The sequence below is a fragment of the Mus caroli genome, unplaced genomic scaffold (assembly GCF_978045245.1).
Source record: "Mus caroli unplaced genomic scaffold, Mus_caroli_1 scaffold_5, whole genome shotgun sequence".
Classification (NCBI taxonomy): domain Eukaryota; kingdom Metazoa; phylum Chordata; class Mammalia; order Rodentia; family Muridae; genus Mus; species Mus caroli.
This window is the reverse complement of record NW_028227260.1, coordinates 82,831,211-82,849,178: the sequence shown is the minus strand read 5'-3', so window position 1 is coordinate 82,849,178 and position 17,968 is coordinate 82,831,211. Positions and strand designations below refer to the sequence as shown.

Genomic DNA, 17,968 nt, shown 5'->3' with positions numbered 1-17,968 from the left:
AAAATCAATATTTGGACATGGAGCTGATGGGAATAAAATCAGGAGGGACCCATAACTGGAGTGAGGACGGACAAAGAGATAGTAAAGGGAGAGACTACTCGAATAGTTGGAAATTTAGGGGGTGATGTGGTAACCATTTTCATTGCAAGTGGAAAATTACTGAAATGGGAACTAGTAATGGATGATATGGACCCTGAACTGGCCATCTTCTGTAACCAAGTTAGGCTCCCAGTGGTGGGACTGGGACAGCAACTCAGCCACAAAACCTAGGACCCACAACCTGTCCTGCTTGTGAGATGTGGTGGGAAAATGGCTCTGGCTCAGAGCTTGTGGGAGTAGCTAATCAATGATTAGTCTAACTTGAAACCTAAGCGGAGAGGGAGCACAGGCATGGCACTGTCTGAATAACCAGGAACCAGAAACAAAGAGACCTAGGGTAGAAACAAATACAACTGAAAAAAAAAAGTCAATGAAATGTCTTCTAATGATATTCTGCTATACCCACCCTGGAGCTTAGCATAATCATCAGAGATGCTTCCTCTGGCAGAGGATAGGAACAGATGCGAAGATGCACAGGCAAACATTAGGTGGAGCCCGGGGAACCCAGAGGAAGAAGGAGGATTGTAGGAGCTAGGGGTCAAGGACGCCAGGAAAAAATGGTCCACAGAATCAACTAAGCAGGGCTCACAGGGGCTGAGACTAAGGGGGCAACCCTGGGGCCTGTATGAGTCTGTGATAAGTCCTATGAATACACACAAGTTCAAATCCCCATGTTTAGCTTAGAGATTTTGTAGGATCCCTAAAGTGGGTATGTCGGTATCTCTGACTCTTTTGCTTGCTTGTAAGAATTTTTATCTCCTACTGATTTTGGCTTGTCAAGCTTTGGTAAAAGGATTTGTGCCTAGTCTTTGACATCTAGGTTGTTACATGTCTCATTGGGTTGATATCTCTGGGATGCCTGCTCTTTTCTCAAGGGAATGAAGGAGCAGTGGATGTGAGGCAGAGGGAAGGTGAGAGGGTTTGGGAGGAAGGGATGGAGCAGAGTCTGCAGTCAGGATGTAGTATATGAGAATAAAGAAAAATCAGAATAAATAAAATGACCTCCAAACAAATAACTTATAATGTCCCAAACCTCAAAGTACCTTACTTGGGAAATTATATTTGACCTACTCTCATCTAGACCTTCCTTGCCACTGTCCTGACTTTGTCTATGTGAGTGTACCACAACCTTTTATATAATAATTCATCTTAGACTCTACAACCTATGGATAGGAGAAAGTGACTCTTAAAATTGTCACTACTAGCAAAGTCTTCCAAGAGCAGATAAGCAGTTAATGAGAACTGTGGGGCAATGGGCTAGGCACAGTGAGTCTGGTCTCCAGTTGCACTGAGGTCTTAAACCCCCGATGGGTGGTAATTACCACCTACATAGGACAGTAGGCTTTCCATCATGTCTCCTCGACCCCTGGCTCCTTTCAAAGTTACCACCCCTTCAGCCCCCACAAGTCATGCATGTGGCAAGCAGGCAAGTAGACATTGTCCCAAGACCTGGCTTTCTGGCTAGACTCCTCCTCATAGTTAACTAACAACAGCAAGATAGCAGCCCACCATAAGAGTGTCTGCTTGGCCCCTCCTTGCTCTCTAGGTTCTCTAAGCTTTCACCTCTCTGTAAGCCTTTAACTTTCTTCTCTCTCTACCTTCCCCCTTCTCTCCTCTTGGCCATGGCCAGTCTGTCTCTTTTCATCTTTTCTCGTCCTACCTTCCTACAATAAAGCTCTAAAATCATAGACTGTCTTTGTTCATCAAGGACCAGACTAAAGACACCCACCTGTGGGGGAACCACCCAGCACCCCTTCTCCCTCTGCCCTCTCTTCCTTTACCCTCAGAGCCTAGTGTCACCCCAGGAGCCCCTATTCTGTTTTCAGCTCCTCTTCTATATCCAGCTTGGGATGTCAGAGACTGAGAACCTGGTACTGGGAGCTGCCCCTTGTCCACCCCTCGACGTGTGGGTTCAGTGGCTTCACACAGCCAGATGCCCACCCAGGACTGCGTGGAAAGGATCTGGTGGTCCTACCACGACTACCCAACCAGAGCACCGGAAATCTAGCCAGATGTGGGCTCTCTCCTACCCCTTCCCCTACCATCATGGACCGGCAGAGAACCAATGATCGATTGAGCAAAGAATAAAATCTCTTTTTCTGTTTGCAATTTTATTCAGCTAACAACAACTGAGTACATTTCTTCACACTTTACCAAAAATTGAAATAAAAACAAAAGTGGATAAGGGAAAATGGCAGTTTACACATTTTGCTTTGTTTTCGTCTATTTTAAGAAACAAATTACTCTCTCACATGTTTCAAAGAAAAGCTCCGTTCGTTACAAAGTAATGGTTGCTTCCTCATCAACTTAAAGATTCAAGGGTTTTTACAGTGTAATACAGAATACCAAAATTTTTATACTTAAAATCTTACAGCAATAACTGATATAGGTAATTTATACCTTTGAGTCCTGAACCTATGTAAGGATTCTAAGAAAAGAGAAACACTTAAAAAAGACTAAGGTATAAACTAAAGCACACTAGGAAGTGTATTATGAACTATCAGCTTCTCACTATTTTAAGGTGAAAACCCCTGTTCTAAACCTAAAGACATATTTGCTTCTCATCTCTCCAGGAGCAAGAGGAGTCAGGTATGACTTTAGACTGCCTTATCTTTTCGAGAGGAGTCAACAAGTGTGACTTTAGCCTTGGCCTTGTATTTGCGAGAGGAGCCAAGTGTGCCTTTAGACTTGGCTTTATCTTTGCAATCGGGGTCAACAAGTGTGACTTTAGACTCAGCCTGATCTTTGCAATCGGGGTCAACAAGTGTGACTTTAGACTCAGCCTGATCTTTGCAATCGGGGTCAACAAGTGTGACTTTAGACTCAACCTGATCTGTGCAAGAGGGGTCACCCAGTGTGACTTTAGCCTCTGCCTCATCTTTGGCACCAGGGCCAGGACTGCCTAGAGCTTCAGCTTGGGCTCTCTCTTCCTGATCTCTCAAAGCCTCCTCATAATGAGTTGGGAAGGCCTGAGGAACGGTCTCATTGACCTTGGCTAAAAACTCCAGGATTTTCATCTTGGTAGTTTCAGCATAGGCTCGGGGACCCCAAAGGAACTCAAAGGATGGGGGATCACTGTTGGCCTCCTTTTGGTATACCAGGTACTTTTCCTTAACCAGATCTCTGGTGATGAGCTTCCGGGGCTCCCCAAAGATTATGTGCACCTTCCCATCATAAATTCCCAAAACATTAAGGAATTCCCAGATCTTTGCCTCAGAGGCACGGTTGCCATTTAAGAAGATCACACCCAGAAGAGGCATCAAAAGCCCGTTCTGGGGAAATGGCAGGCTAGTGGTCAGAGAATTACCGACACTGGGATCTAACTTGCTAACAAGGGTGTAGTAGCCACCACTGGGCTTAATTTCTTTCACCTCAAGACCAAAAACTAGCTGAATGCGCTCAGAGGCTTTCTTGAGGATCTCAGGCAACTGCTCCTTGAACCTTCTGTTGATAACTTTGAGCATTTCTCCCTTATATGCTGGCTTTTTCATTTTGTACTTGCAGAGCAGGTACTGCATCAGGATTCCTGTCTTCCTTGTTAGAAGATCATTCTGTGGATTCTCACTGAAGCGTGGGACCCTAGAGCAACTGGCACTTTCCTCCCTTGGACCTCTGGTACTTTTCCGAGATCTTCTGCAGGCACCACCTTTCCTAGCCTTGGTGGTGGGTGCCTCACCCTGAGATTTAGACTTTTCAGGGAAGCCAGCAGTAGAGGTGCTTGCAACAGCATCTCCAGAATCATGACTAGAGCAGGAGGGGGACTCTCCTTTCTCTCCTGCCTTGGCTTGAGCATCCTTGAGCTCCTGGGCCTCATCCTGGACCAGGCGACGCTTTTCACGAGCACGGGCCTTACTCTTATGTCCCCTGGGCATGACGGCTGTGGCAAGAGACAGAAGATGGGAGTGTGGTCTGGAAATCAAGTACTTTTGGGACCTGGAGGAAGAATGATGAGATCCTGTAAGTACTTTTCAGGAGGATCATGGCACTGTGCCTTTTAACAACCTGCCTATATTCTATAGGTTCCTGTACAAACATATTATCACTATCCTAGGAATCCACGTGGCCTGTCTTAGCCTAAGAAAACTGTGAAGGAAGTTATAATGTGTCCAGGATGCAGCCAGTCAGGCTCCCCTAGAGCTGGCTTGGTAATAGCAATGGCTGGTAGGGTCCTCTTAGTGCCCAATGGTACTTTTGGCAGGTTCTAGAACCTCTTTCCTATGCTGCTCAGCAGCTAAATGTCAAATCCAAGCCCTCGTAGCCATGAAAAGAAAATGCAGGAGGCTTTCTCTCCCACTGCTCCTATAAGGAGATATTGCAAACAGTTGCATGGGGACCTCTTATTCTTATTTCCAGGCCCCTTACTTCTCACTTAAGAATTCTACTTTTGTCTCCACCTACGGAAGAAAAAAAAACCCTCCTTCCTCTCGTACCTTTACACACAGTATCTCATTTCACTTAAACAGGATACAAAGAAAGAGAGACATCTAAGTTGACCAACTGTGCTCTGAGGCTCCAAGGGTCCAGTGCCAAAAAGACAGCCCCAAACTACTGTTTCCTCATACTGGGGTTGAGGAATAAAGACCTTCAGTCCTCACCTACTGTTTATACATTGAATCCTGAAGTGCCTAAGGCTGGCTATCCTCTCTCGATTTAAACCTCACTGACACCTAACAGAAGGTGTGAGGGTGCCTCTTGGTAGCGATATTTTCACCCTATTTTCCACAGGACCAAACCTGTAGTAGGTAGGGTAACGCCTCATCTCGGGTGGTTTCACTCACAATCTTCTCTCCAGGTCTTCAATTTGAGTCTTAAGAATACCTAAATTCTTACCCTTGCTGATTCCTCAGACTAAGCCCACCCACCCCCACCCCCGCATTTTTCTTTTCTCTTAGTCTTGGGGGAAAATAGATGGGAACTGCTATGTCTGAAGAATTGTGGAGATGAAATAAGGAGGGACTCGGGGAGCTCTTGCAATGTGGGGTGTGAGTACCCTGAATTCGTTATTAGTACCTGGAAATCTCCCCTACTGACCTGATGCCTTTCAAATCAGATTAGTATTTTTACCTCCCTCAGAACCCTGTGACAAAAGATACCATGAACTTCATACAGCCACCTGTACCCTCTATGGGACCCTACTGTTAGGAGGTCATGAGTCTCTGTAGCTCTCATTCAGGCAAGGTATAAGCTCACTCCTCAGCCCATCTGATTCCTCCAGCCTTATTGCAAAGCCTTCCTTTTTCTGACTCCCCAGGGATAGATGTAAGAGGGCAATATATCTCGTGAGTTCTACTTGGTGTTTCCTAATATAGAGAGGAAAAGGACTGTGGATTTTACTTTCTTATTAGATTGATACTTCTCGAAGTCCTCCCCTAATCTCTTCCTTGTCTTTACTTACTGCTTATCTGTTCAAACTAAAGGTGCTCACGTTTCTGAGACACTCTAAAATATTTCTTAGCAGGCCTGTAGTCTCATCACCTTGCTGTAGTCTCCCAAGGCTGAGTGATTAACCAGGAAAACGAATGTGTGCTATTTTATTATGTGGTAAAAGTGGATGCTACAGTTGTCAGACTCGTTCCTTGGCTCCTGAAACTAAATGGGGATTTTCTACCTGTTAAACTGAGATTGCCCAATCACTGTCTTTACATGCTTTAGACAAGATAATGAGACCTATGTTACCATATCCACACCTTGAATGACTCACAGGTAGGCATAAGGACTTATGTGGCAGAAAGACTTCTTCACACCTCTACCAAATTAATTTTGTTAGCAACCAGTTCTCCTAATAATGCTGAATGGGAGCTCTCCAATTAAACCAAGTATTAATGTCTCTGAGCCCCTCCCTCTATAAAATTAGGTGGTATCTAAACCTGATCATGCTAACCCTGGATTCTCAAGGCTGATGCTACAAAATGTGACCCTAAGACTCTAGCTGGCAGCTGAGTCCCTGCAACTCTCTCTGTTCTATATTGAGAAGAGAAGAGGCAGGCCTGTGAGATGGCTCACTGGGTAAGCCTAATAACCCAAATTTGATCCTTAGAAAAAGAAGACTGACTCCTGAAAGTTGTCCTGTCATCTGCACACTCACATACCAACACATAAGCATAAACACACACACACAAATGTAAAATAAATAGATTATTTTGATTGATGTAGTGAGATGGCTCGGCCTGATAACCTAAGAAGTTTTGTTCCTGAAACCCGTCTGTGCACTGTGCAATAGGTGTGTACACACGTATACACACACACACACACACACACATGCACACACATAAATGCAAAAATATTTTGAAACTAAATATTGAACAGACTCCCATTTCTACACTCAGGCACTTTCACCTTTTGGGAATTCTGCTCTGCTGTCCAACATGTGGTGGGAGCAGGGATGGGACTCGTAGGTCTAACTCATGGAATCCAGCTCTCAAGCTCTACACAGAACTAGTAAGATTGAGAACTCCCCTCCCCCCCACCTCTACTGACCTGAGTCTCCAATTTTAAAACCCAAGCCATCATCTTGCTGAGTCATTAGAAGGGAAGTATGCACCATGTCTGACTGCCTTGCTGAAGGTTCCCAAAGGTAACCTCAGGGGCCTTTGCTTCCTCCCCTATTTTGACTACTGATTGCTTCTGCCTGGCCCTGGCAGCTCATGCCTTTAATCTCAGCCCTCTGGAGGCAGAGGTAGGAAGATCTCTATGGGCTCAAACTCATCCTGGTACACACAGTTGAGTTCCAGGCCAACCAGAGCTACAAACTGAACTAAAAGTAAACAAAACCAAAAAGCAAACATTTCAAACCCCAAACAAACAAAAACATTCAAGAAACACAACAAAGACCTCCCTCGCCTATTCAGGCGAGCCTCCCGCTCTGGTATCGGGGCTTTTCTTAAAAATAAATAAATAAATACATAAATAAATATTTACCTTGGGGGACTCAAGCCGAGTGGGCGTAAGTCGGCGACCAGAGTTGGCTTTCTCCTTCCACCAGGGAGATGGGTCCTCGAGCCTACACAGAAAAAGCCTACACAGAAACAGCCTCTGAGCTGTTTGGCCTTTCTGATCTTTCCTGGGCGTGCATGGGCAAGGGTGGGAACGAAGGTGGGTGTGGGGAGTGAAATGCGGGGGTGTGGAGGGGCATAGGGGATTCACAGGGGAGGAATAGGAGAGGGATGGGGGTGTGAGGTGGCAGGGGGGCCATGGGGTGGGCGAATTGAGAGCCTTTGGGAAATATGACGCTGTGGGGATTTGTGAAGGACAGAACGCAGGGGTGTGGAGGGGCGTGAGGCTGAGGAAAAGGGTGTTGTGTGGTGGCATGGGGGCAGAGGGACATGGGGTGTGGGGGGCTGGGGGTCGTGGGGGTATGGGGGTCCTGCGGGGCTGGAACACAAGTGTGTGTACGGGCATGGGGGCTGTGGACGCGGGTGGTGTGTGCTGGCATGGGGGCTCGGGGGCAGGGGGACCGTGGGGGAACGCGGAGGTGTGGGGTGCTGGGAACCTCTCCACTCTCTGAGACCTTCCAACTGGAAATAATGCTCCAGTCCAGTTCAGCTCTAGCCCAGGCCATCTCCGGGGCCTGCTGTGATGAGGGCTATGGAGTAGGCTTTCGAGATGAAGGTTGAGGACTAGGGATTAAGGAGGACAACGAGAGTCGGGAAAGACCATTTTCTGGGGTCTCCTCTCTCGTGGGTGATGGGTCAGTCGCTTCGGGGACCTTACCTTGATTGCTGAGCGAAATTCCTCCGCAGCAGAGCAGGCAGACACAGCAGCAGTGGCAGCAGCAGCCGCCAGTGGCAGCTTCTCCTCCTCCAACTCCACCTCCTCCACCTCCACCTCCTCCTTCTTCCCGTGGAGTCAGCACGAGATCCTGGCCCTTGCCTCCCCCAACGGAAATGAGGAAGAACTATATCCGGTGCTGTTGGCCCAGGGTCTCCTGAGCTAAGGGCAGGGGTGCGTTGCCTAGGGACCACACTGCTTCAGAATCAGAGTCCCTCGGCATCTGTTGATAGATGGAAGAGCTGGAAAAGCCTTACTGTATTCACCCAAGTCTCTCAAGTCTCTTCACCAAGCCCAAATAAACCTTCTGCAGCCACCGCATAGGCAACCCTCAGAGAATGCCTTCTGCAGGAACCCTGGAGAAAGACTCTGAACTCCCTTTGTGGAGCAGACCCTGAGAATACCCTATCCGGATCTTCTCTCATATTCAGATTTTCTCCAAAATTCTTCCTTGGTTGAACTAGGGCTCTACCAACTAGAAATCACAACTTTTCTCTTGGAGATATTTCAGGCCACACATAGGATTACCTGAGTAATTTTGTATGGAAAATAGAAAATCAAGTGGGTAATTGTTACGTGACCCGCCTTCCCGCCCACACACAATTCTTTTTAGCAAAACCTTATAACATTAAAAGTCTTTACATTTTTATTAGGCACTAGAACTCCTCTCCTAGCAAAATTTAAGGCTGCTCCCATTCCACTGTGACCTCACTTCCCTGAAATTTTCCAGGAAGAAATCAAGCTTAACATACTTAACATAAACGGGACTTGCTAGGGAATACAGAGCTGAACATTTTGTAGTAGCTACACGAGGGAGCCTTTCTAGGATGCACGCCACATGGAGTTCACAGTCAGATGCTGACCCGGACAAATAGCCAGTTTGGGGGCTTCTCTGGCTTTCCTATTAAACGTTGTTTCTCCCTACAATTTCTAAGTTAAAAGTGGGAAAGTCCTTTTGTTCACGTCAAGAATGGATAACAAGGATCACTTGTGTCCCATGTATCTTTCCACTAGTCCTGATTTATGCTCATTACATTTCAAAATATTTATTTACAGGACAGTTTCCTTTTAAATTATTTTATTTATTTACATCCCAAATGTTGCTCCCCATCCCAGAGTTCTTAACCCCATCGCCCCTCCTTCACCTCTGAGAGGGTGCTCCTCCCACTTCAGACATCCCCCTTCCCTGGGCCATCAACGCTTTACAGGATTGGGTGCATCCTCTCCCTCTGAGGCCAAACAAGGCAGGCCTCTGCTACATATGTGCCAGAGGCCTCAGACCAGACCATATATGCCCATTGGTTGGTGACTAAGTCTCTGAGAGCTCACAGGGGTCCAGGTTTGTAAACATTCTTGGTTTTCCTATGTTAGCTCTTTCTATCCTTCCCCTATCTCTTCCATAGGGGTCCCAGATCTCAGTCCAGTGGTTGGCTGTGGGTATCTGCATGTTTCAGTCAGCTCTTGGTAGAGCCTCTCCAAAAACAGCTATGCTTAGGCTCCTATCTTCAAGCAGAGCATAGCATCACTAATAGTGTAGGGGTTTGATGCTCAACCATCAGATGCCTATCAAGTTGGTGGTCAGTCCTTCCTTTAGAATCTGCTCCATTTTGTTGTCCCTGCATTTCTTTTAGAAGGGAACAATTCTGGGTCAAAATATTTGAAAGTGGGTTGTTGTTCCCATCCCTCCACTAGGGCCAAAACCATACAGTAGAAAAAAAAGAAAGCATCTTCAATTAATGGTGCTGGTCTAACTGGCATGCTGCAGGTTGAAGCATGCAAATTGGTCCATATTTATCACCCTATACAAAACTCAAGCCCAAGTGGATCAAGAACCTCAATTTAAAATCAGACACACTGAATATAATTGGCACAGGGGAATATTTCCTGAACAGACCAACTATGGCTCAGGTGCTAAGATCAATAATTAATAGATGGGTCCTCTTGAAACCGAAAAGCTTCTGTGAGGCAAAGGACAGTGTCAATAGGACAAAATTATGAGCCACACATAGGGAAAAGGTCTTCACTTACTCTATATCCCAATAGAGGACTAATATCCAAAATATATAAGGAACTCAAGACAACAGACTTCAAAAAAATATCAAATAATCCATTTAAAAATTGGGGTACAGAGCTAAACAGGGAATTCTCAACAGAGGAATCTCAAATGTCCAAGAAGCACTTTAAGGGTCATCACCCTTAGTCATCAGGGAAATGCAAATCAAAACAACCCTGAGATTCCATCTTACACCAATGAGAATGGCTAAGATAAAAACAAAACAAAACAAAACAAAAACAAAACAAAACAAAAACCCCTCAGGTTGACTGAGGTAACTCTTTCAAAAAACCAAACACACATGGAATGTAGTCACTGAGAAGTGGATACTAGTCCAAATTTTCTGAATACCCAGGATTCAATTCACACACCGTATGAAGCCTATGAAGAAGGAAGAGCAAAGTGTGGATACTTCAGTGCTTCGAGAAGGGTGAACAAAATACTCACAGGAGGAAATATGGAGACAAAGTATGGAGCAGAGACTGAAGGAAAGGCCATCCAGAGACTGCTCCACCTTTGAATCCAACCCATATACAGTCACCAAACCCAGAAACTATTGAAGATGCCAAGAAGTGCTTGCTGATGGAAGTCTGATATTACTGTCTCCTGAGAGGCTCTGCCAGAGCCTGACAAATACAGAGGCAGATGCTCACAGCCATCCATTATACTGAGTGTGGAGTCCTTGATGGAGGAGTTGAAGAAGGGACTGAAGGAGCTGAGGTGGTTTGCAGTCCCATGGGGGGGACAACAGTGTCAACAGGCCAGAAACGGGAGCTCCTGGGGACTGGACCACCAATCAAAGGATACATATAGAGGGACCCATGGCTCTGGTCGCATATGTGGCAGAGGTTGGCCTTGTCAGCCATCAATGGGAGGAGAGGCCCTTGTTCCTGAGTGTTTTTGATGCCCAAGTGTAGGAGAGTACCAAGGATGGATAGAGGCAGGGGAAGGGGAATGGGATATGAGGTTTCTGAAGGGGAGACCTGGAAAGGAGAAAATATTTGAAATGTAAATAAAGAAAATATCAAAAAAATGAACAAAAAAGAGGAGAGAATGAAAAAGAAGAGGAAATTCTTGAAGAGTATGCTGTATGTTTCCCCTGAATCTATAGTATAATTAATGTACTGGGGTTATATCAAATTTAAATACTAAATTTATCATTTTCTTCCACTTACAATTTTATATCTAGCTGAATATTTATGCAAGTTTGAAAGCGGGAGTATATGAGTTTTAAGAATATAATGGGTAAATGTGATATTCTATTCTATCTCATGACATATTATTGCTATTTCATATTAAAATTTTTCTTTTGTAACAATTCTTTAAAAAAATTAAAAAAAAAACCCTCAGGTGACAGCACATGCTGGTAAGGATATGGAGAAAGTGTAACATTCATCCATTGCTGGTGGAATTGCATATTGGTACAACCACTCTGGAAATCAATGTGGTGGTTCCTCAGAAATTTGGAAATTATTCTACCTGAAGACCCAGTAAGTCTGGTAAATCCTGGACCTATACCCAAAAGGTGCTCCATCATATCACAGGGTACATGTTCCTCTATGTTCATAGTAGGCTTATTCTTAATAGGAAACAACCCAGCCAGCCAGTGGTGGTGCATGCCTTTAATCCCAGCACTTGGGTAGAAGAGGCAGCAGATCTGAGTTCGAGGTCACCCAGGTCTACAGAATGAGTTCCAGGACAGCCAGGGCTACACAGAGAAACCCTGTCTCAAAAAAAAGAAAGAAAGAAAGAAAGAAAGAAAGAAAGAAAGAAAGAAAGAAAGAAAGAAAGAAAGACAGAAAGAAAGAAAGGGAAATTAAGAAAGAAAGAAAGAAAGAAAGAAAGAAAGAAAGAAAGAAAGAAAGAAAGAAAGAAAGAAAGAAAGAAAGAAAGAAAGAAAGAAAGGGAAATTAAGAAAGAAAGAAAGAAAGAAAGAAAGAAAGAAAGAAAGAAAGAAACTTAGATGTCCTTCAACTGAAGAATGGATACAGAAAATGTGTTTCATTTACACAATGAAATACTAGCTATTAAAAACAATGACAGCATGAAATTTGCAGGCAAATGGATGGGACAAGAAAATATCCTCCTGAATGAGACAATCCAGATCCAAGAGGACATGCATGGTGTGTACTCACTGATAAGTAGATATTAGCCATGATATATACTGCAGACCCTAAGAAGTTAAACAGGAAGGAAGGTCCAATTGAGGATGCTTCAGTCCCACATAGAAGATGGAAGAAAATAATCATGGGAGGCAGAGGGAGGGAGAGACCTGGACAGGAGAGGTGTTGGGAGAAGAAAAGGAGCAGGATCAGATATGGGGAGGGGGTGGGAAATAGGGAGAATCCCAGAGGATCAGGAGAATGACTAGAAATGTGCAGTTGCTGGGGAGGGCAAACCTCTAGAAAGTCCCAAAGACCTGGGTTATGAGAGGTTCCCAGTACTCAATGGGAGAGACCTTAGCCAAAATGCCCAACAGTGGAGAGATGGAATTTAAAGAGACCTCCAGTAGTTATCACATTTTATACACTGTCATCTTTCTTAAGTTTCCAAATGATTTTAGAATGACTGTCTCCTCAATCCTTGTTAATCTTGACCATTTTCAATTGTCTTTGAGGGAAATTACATATCTCTGAAGAAACATGACCAGTTTGCTGATTGCAAACCTTGAGGAGAAGTCCCTTTCCCAGGAATGTGAAGCTGAGAAATTTCAATGACAGACAGCACACACAGTAACTTAATTGATAAATTCACACTTTTCTTCCCAAGTAACTTCTAAGTGATAGCACCAAATGACATTAAAAACACCTTTAGGTTCTAGAGAGATGGTTCAATGGTTAAGACCACTTGTTCTTCCATCAGACGTGAGTTGTTTTCTTTTTTTCCAGCACTTACAGAGTGGCTCAGACAACCTGAAACTCCATTTCAAGGGAGTCTAATGCACCCTTCTAGTCCCCAGAGTCACAAGGCATACACAAAGGTCACAAATATACATGCAGACAAAACACCCATGCACATAAAATAAGACTAAGTAAAAAATCACTGAAAATTAATAAACAGAGTCTTAAAGCTTATGTGATAACAATCTGATAACTGATAAAAACTGAATTGAAATGGAAGGAAAATAGTGTTAAAATATATTAACCTAATAATCTTGGCCAGCTACCAATTAATTTTTTTACCAATATGATGAACTGTTTTTTCTTAACAGTATATTTTATTGGTTTTATTTTTATTTTGGCATTAGCTAATATTTTTCAATATACTAAGATGTCTTCACCTTTGCCTGTGTTCTTGGGCTCTAAATAAAACAATTTTTATGACAAGAATCTCAAGATAAATATTATCATATCAGAGATCACACTGATAATTTTGATATTTTTATGCCTTCTAAGACACTTGCTTTCCTCACAGAAGACTATACCAAGATGATTTTCTGAGCCTTGGATCTTTAGAGTCCATATTATGTCCTTTTTTCTTTTATTCACTTTTCTTAGTTTCTTTTACATTTTTATTGATTAGATTTTGTGTTCTAATTCAGGATTTTTGTTAAAGTCCATCTTTTCAGTCATCTGAAGTCTATTTTGGAATAGTAGAGGATAGCAAATTCTGGTTAAGTTCATGGTCAGCATCAATTTGGGGAAAGTTGGATAAAGGGGCTCTTAGAGTACTTGAGACTCAGAAATTAGGCACAAGTTATTCATTTAACAGATGGGTGAGTTTAGGTACATTACCACACTCTATGAGCCTCAGGCAATGCATCTGCAAGATCAAGTCATAGGATCTATCTTATAATGTTAGTAGTGTGCAGTTAGTGTATGCGAAACACCTGGCACCATGCCTGCAGTGCATTGAGACTTTAAGAGATGTCTACCATTACTACCATTATTACAATTGTTTCAGCCACAGAGGATACCATTCCACACGGATGATTTTTTTAAACCAAAACATTAAAAAAAAAAAGTTTCAACACTGTAGGACATGAAGCAACAAATCAGTTCAAAATGCTACTTATAAAGAAAATGTAAGAGCCAGTTCCGCCATTAAATCATATTTTCAGTTCAGGTGTCTTTCCAAGATACATCTTCTAGGATTCTATTTAAAGACTGAATCTGACTTTCTGCCCCAGTGGACCAACCTTTTGATATTGCAATATGGTGTTGTAATCTGTAAGTGTTCTGGGCCACATTCAGAGTTATTCTGGGGTCCATGCAACCCTCTCGCTACAGTTTGAGTATACCTAAAGTGTTCCTATGTTCATTTATTTAACCATTAATCAAAAAGTCCATATCTGACTTGCTTGTACACACACACCCACACACACACATACACACACACTCATGCACACACATGCATGCGTGAAAACTAAAATTTAAATATCCTTTTAGTTGATATAACAAAAAGTGCTGTGTTCTGAGTTTCTAACCTCAAAGAGCACAGGACACTCTCTCTGTGTACCCCAGAAGGAGATTCTCTTTGATCTACATGAAGAATCTCAGCTCTGAACATCTATCTACATTCTCAACTAGCTGCTATGCAGTCAACTTAAACGTACCTGCCACTGAGGGATATGCAAGTGTCCAATGTTAATATTAACTTATAGAGGAAAGATTGTACTAGGCGTCCTCATTTGGAACCCCTCATATTTTCTCCTCTTCTTTAGCTTCTCTTAGAAAGTATCTGATCACCTTCCTTCTATTATAGATTCTGTGTGTGTCTCTCTGTGTGTCTCTGTTTCTGTGTATCTCTGTCTGTCTCTGTGTGTGTCTGTCTCTGTGTATCTCTGTCTGTCTGTCTATCTGTCTGTCTGTCTCTCTCTCTCTGTGTCTGTCTCTGTGTAACTCTGTCTGTATATCTGTCTGTCTGTCTGTCTGTCTGTCTCTCTCTCTCTCTCTGTGTGTGTGTGTGTTCAGATGTGAGTTTGTATGAAGGCCATTGCACATATATAGATGCCAGTGGTCAGCCTCAAGTATCAATCCTTATGCACTGTCAAACATTTTTTTTTGAGACAGGGTGTTTTACTTTCAATTACCATAGATGGAGTAAACAAAGTATTCCACCACAAAATCAAGTTTGTTCTTTATCTTTCCACCAATCCAGCGCTTCAAAGGATAATATCAGAAAAAATAAAAACAATATAAGGACGGAAACAACACCCTAGAAAAAGCAAGAAAATAATCCTTCAACACACCTAAAAGAGTACAGCCAAAAGAACAGAATACCAACTCTAACAACAAAAATAATAGGAAGCAACAATTATTTCTCCTTAATAACTCTCAATATCAATGGACTAAGTTCCCCAATAAAAAGACATAGATTTAGTTTCATAGAAAAAAGACGAAACATAATAAAACAAAAAGCTGCGATTAGTACCATTTTTATATATTTTTCTACTTCCTCCTGTTATCCCTAACTTTATTGAAAACCAGATTTTCTTTCTTTCTTTCTTTCTTTCTTTCTTTCTTTCTTTCTTTCTTTCTTTCTTTCTTTCTTTCTTTCTTTCTTTCTTTCTTCCTTCCTTCCTTCCTTCCTTCCTTCCTTCCTTCCTTCCTTCCTTCCTTCCTTCTTTCTTTCCTTCCTTCCTTCCTTCCTTCCTTCCTTCCTTCCTTCCTTCTTTCTTTTATTTTTGTTTCACAAAATCATTATTCAGATGCCACATTCTATTTTTTGGGTCACATATATGTAAATATGTTTGAATTGTTTTATACAATATCAAATTTCTTACTCTTCAACCGGATAGATTCCAATAAATGTGTTATCAGTGCATCCATAAATTTAAATTGTAAAAATAAACTTTCAACTAAAATATAGAGCTCTTAATACTATTAAAATACCCTAAATATCCAATTCACTTATATTTTACACAAACACAAACCCTTTATATCATTTGTTTTCAACAGCTTCACTTGGACCGTCCACTAGCTATTAGCTTACCTGCTTTCATTATCAAAAACAGAATACCTGGCTTCATACTTCCCTGGGATTGGAAGGATCCCACAGCCATTATAGCGGCTTAAACTCTGGTTCTGGTTTCTCTACATCATCATGTGAAGTCTCCTCATGATGAGATGGATAGACTAACATGTTGCCAGACTAAAAGGAATCTTGGCCCTTTTGATAACTTAGTTCTATCTATTCTTCTACACTAGATTGACTATTGTGTAATGTAGGGATGGTCTCTTTGATATACATAAAGTATTCATTTAAAAGGGGGGGGGAGAAAGTTTTGCCTTAGGGAACAGCCCTTATATCTCTGCATTCTCAGTACTGACATTACAAGTACCTGTCACTATACCTGTTTTGTTAAAAAAAAAAACAGAAAAACAAACAAACAAACAAAACATGGGAGGTGGGAAACAAACACAGATCACCATGCTTGTTTAACAAGTACTTTAATGACTTTGCTACCTGCCTTACCCAAAACACACACACACACTCACACCTCCCTGAGAAATCCCAAGTCACTGATAAGTCTCTCATAACTGATAAAGTCTAGCTTAGCAACAAGTATGCAAGAAGGAGCTGACTTCCTTGAATTCAAGACCAAATACTAGTCCTAAGTTTTCAAATGCTCTACTATGAATCTCAAAGTCATGTTTACTATGGCTTGTATATGATTGAATAATATTCACCAAAGGTCGACATAATGAACGTTTTTCCCCAGTATGGAATCATTAATATGGTGGAAGCTTTAAGAAATTAGATCTAGCACCAAATAATTCAGTCATTAGTGAATTACCTTTACAAGGGACAAATGGTGCTCAAGGTTTGAATTAGCTTTTGTGTAAGTAGACTATAAAATGAGGTAATCCTCTCACCCACATTCTTGGCTTATTTTTTTTTTTACTTTGATAATTCCGTTTCTATTTCTTCTATTGTAATTTAGCCATGGTACTCTTCCAAGGTGCTGGCGAAAATGCTATATTTACCACCTATCTTTTATTTATAACATACATAGGGTCAGGTACTTTACTATAACAGAAAAAAATCTAATATGATGCTGCTTGCATTTTTTGTTGTTGAATATCTCAATCATTGATGTTATAATCAGCAATTTTAATTTATACTTTTATGGCAGACACTTCATAAATATTTTTGCTTTCCTACCTAGAAAGTCCTTTGTGTGAGCGCTCAGTGAAAGTCGGGGCCTTGAAGGAACTCACACTTTCACCACGTTGGCTCTTAATGCTTTCATCAAATCATGGACATGAAGCATCTGCAGCAATCCTGATAGCAAGTGGAGCTTTAAGAGGACCCTTGAAATGCAATCACTAGATATACTCTGGAAACATCACCTGAAATAGGAAAGGGAAAAGAAGTGTAATGTGGCAGCTGTGTTCCCCAGTGCCTGTGTCAGGAACAATCAGGCTATGGTGCAGCCTGCCTCACCAAGCAGGAAAGTTGAATATTTGGGAGATGACAGCACCTAGATGCAGTTTGACAGTGAAGCTTAACTCTGGACCAGCAATCCCAATGCTGTGGCCATAATCCAGAGTAACTCTTATTTTTCTTCAGTTTCTTGAGGTTCATTTTTTCCCAATTTCATTTTTTATTACTAACGGGTTATTTTATGTACACTCCAAATGTTGCTTCTTCCCAGTCCCCTCCAATCTTGCTGTTCAGACGTATTAGGGTATTCAGGGCTTGCTGTGGTAGGAGAGCTGGATTCTGATGGTGCCAAATTGCATTGGTGTCTGTTGATTATGTTCTTGCTCTTGCCTTTGTCCTTTGATTATCTCCGGTGTTAACTGGGCTGGGTGTCCAAGTTTGGAGCAGACCTCCTTTGAGGCAGGTTGAACTGTGTGTTCAGGTTAGAGCAGGTCTCCTAGGAGGAGGCAGAGCTGGGTTTCTGATTTGAGCTGGCTTCCTGTGCTCTTGGTTAGAGCTGGTGTCCTGTGTCCCTGGTTAAGGTAGACCTCCTGGGAGACAGGTAGGCCTGTGAGGTCAGGAATCAGTCATGTTGATCTGCCCTAGGTGCAGACTGAGGTGCTAACCAGAAAGGTGATGGAGCTCTGGCAGGGCAGGTCATATCCCATGCCTGCTGAGCTC

General features: G+C 42.5%; 1 pseudogene; it reads right to left on the bottom strand.

Moving 5' to 3' along the window:
* Nucleotides 1-2,586: 2,586 nt before the first annotated feature.
* On the bottom strand, nucleotides 2,587-7,866 carry LOC110286264 (melanoma-associated antigen B4 pseudogene; annotated as a pseudogene).
* Between the last annotated feature and the right edge of the window lie 10,102 nt (nucleotides 7,867-17,968).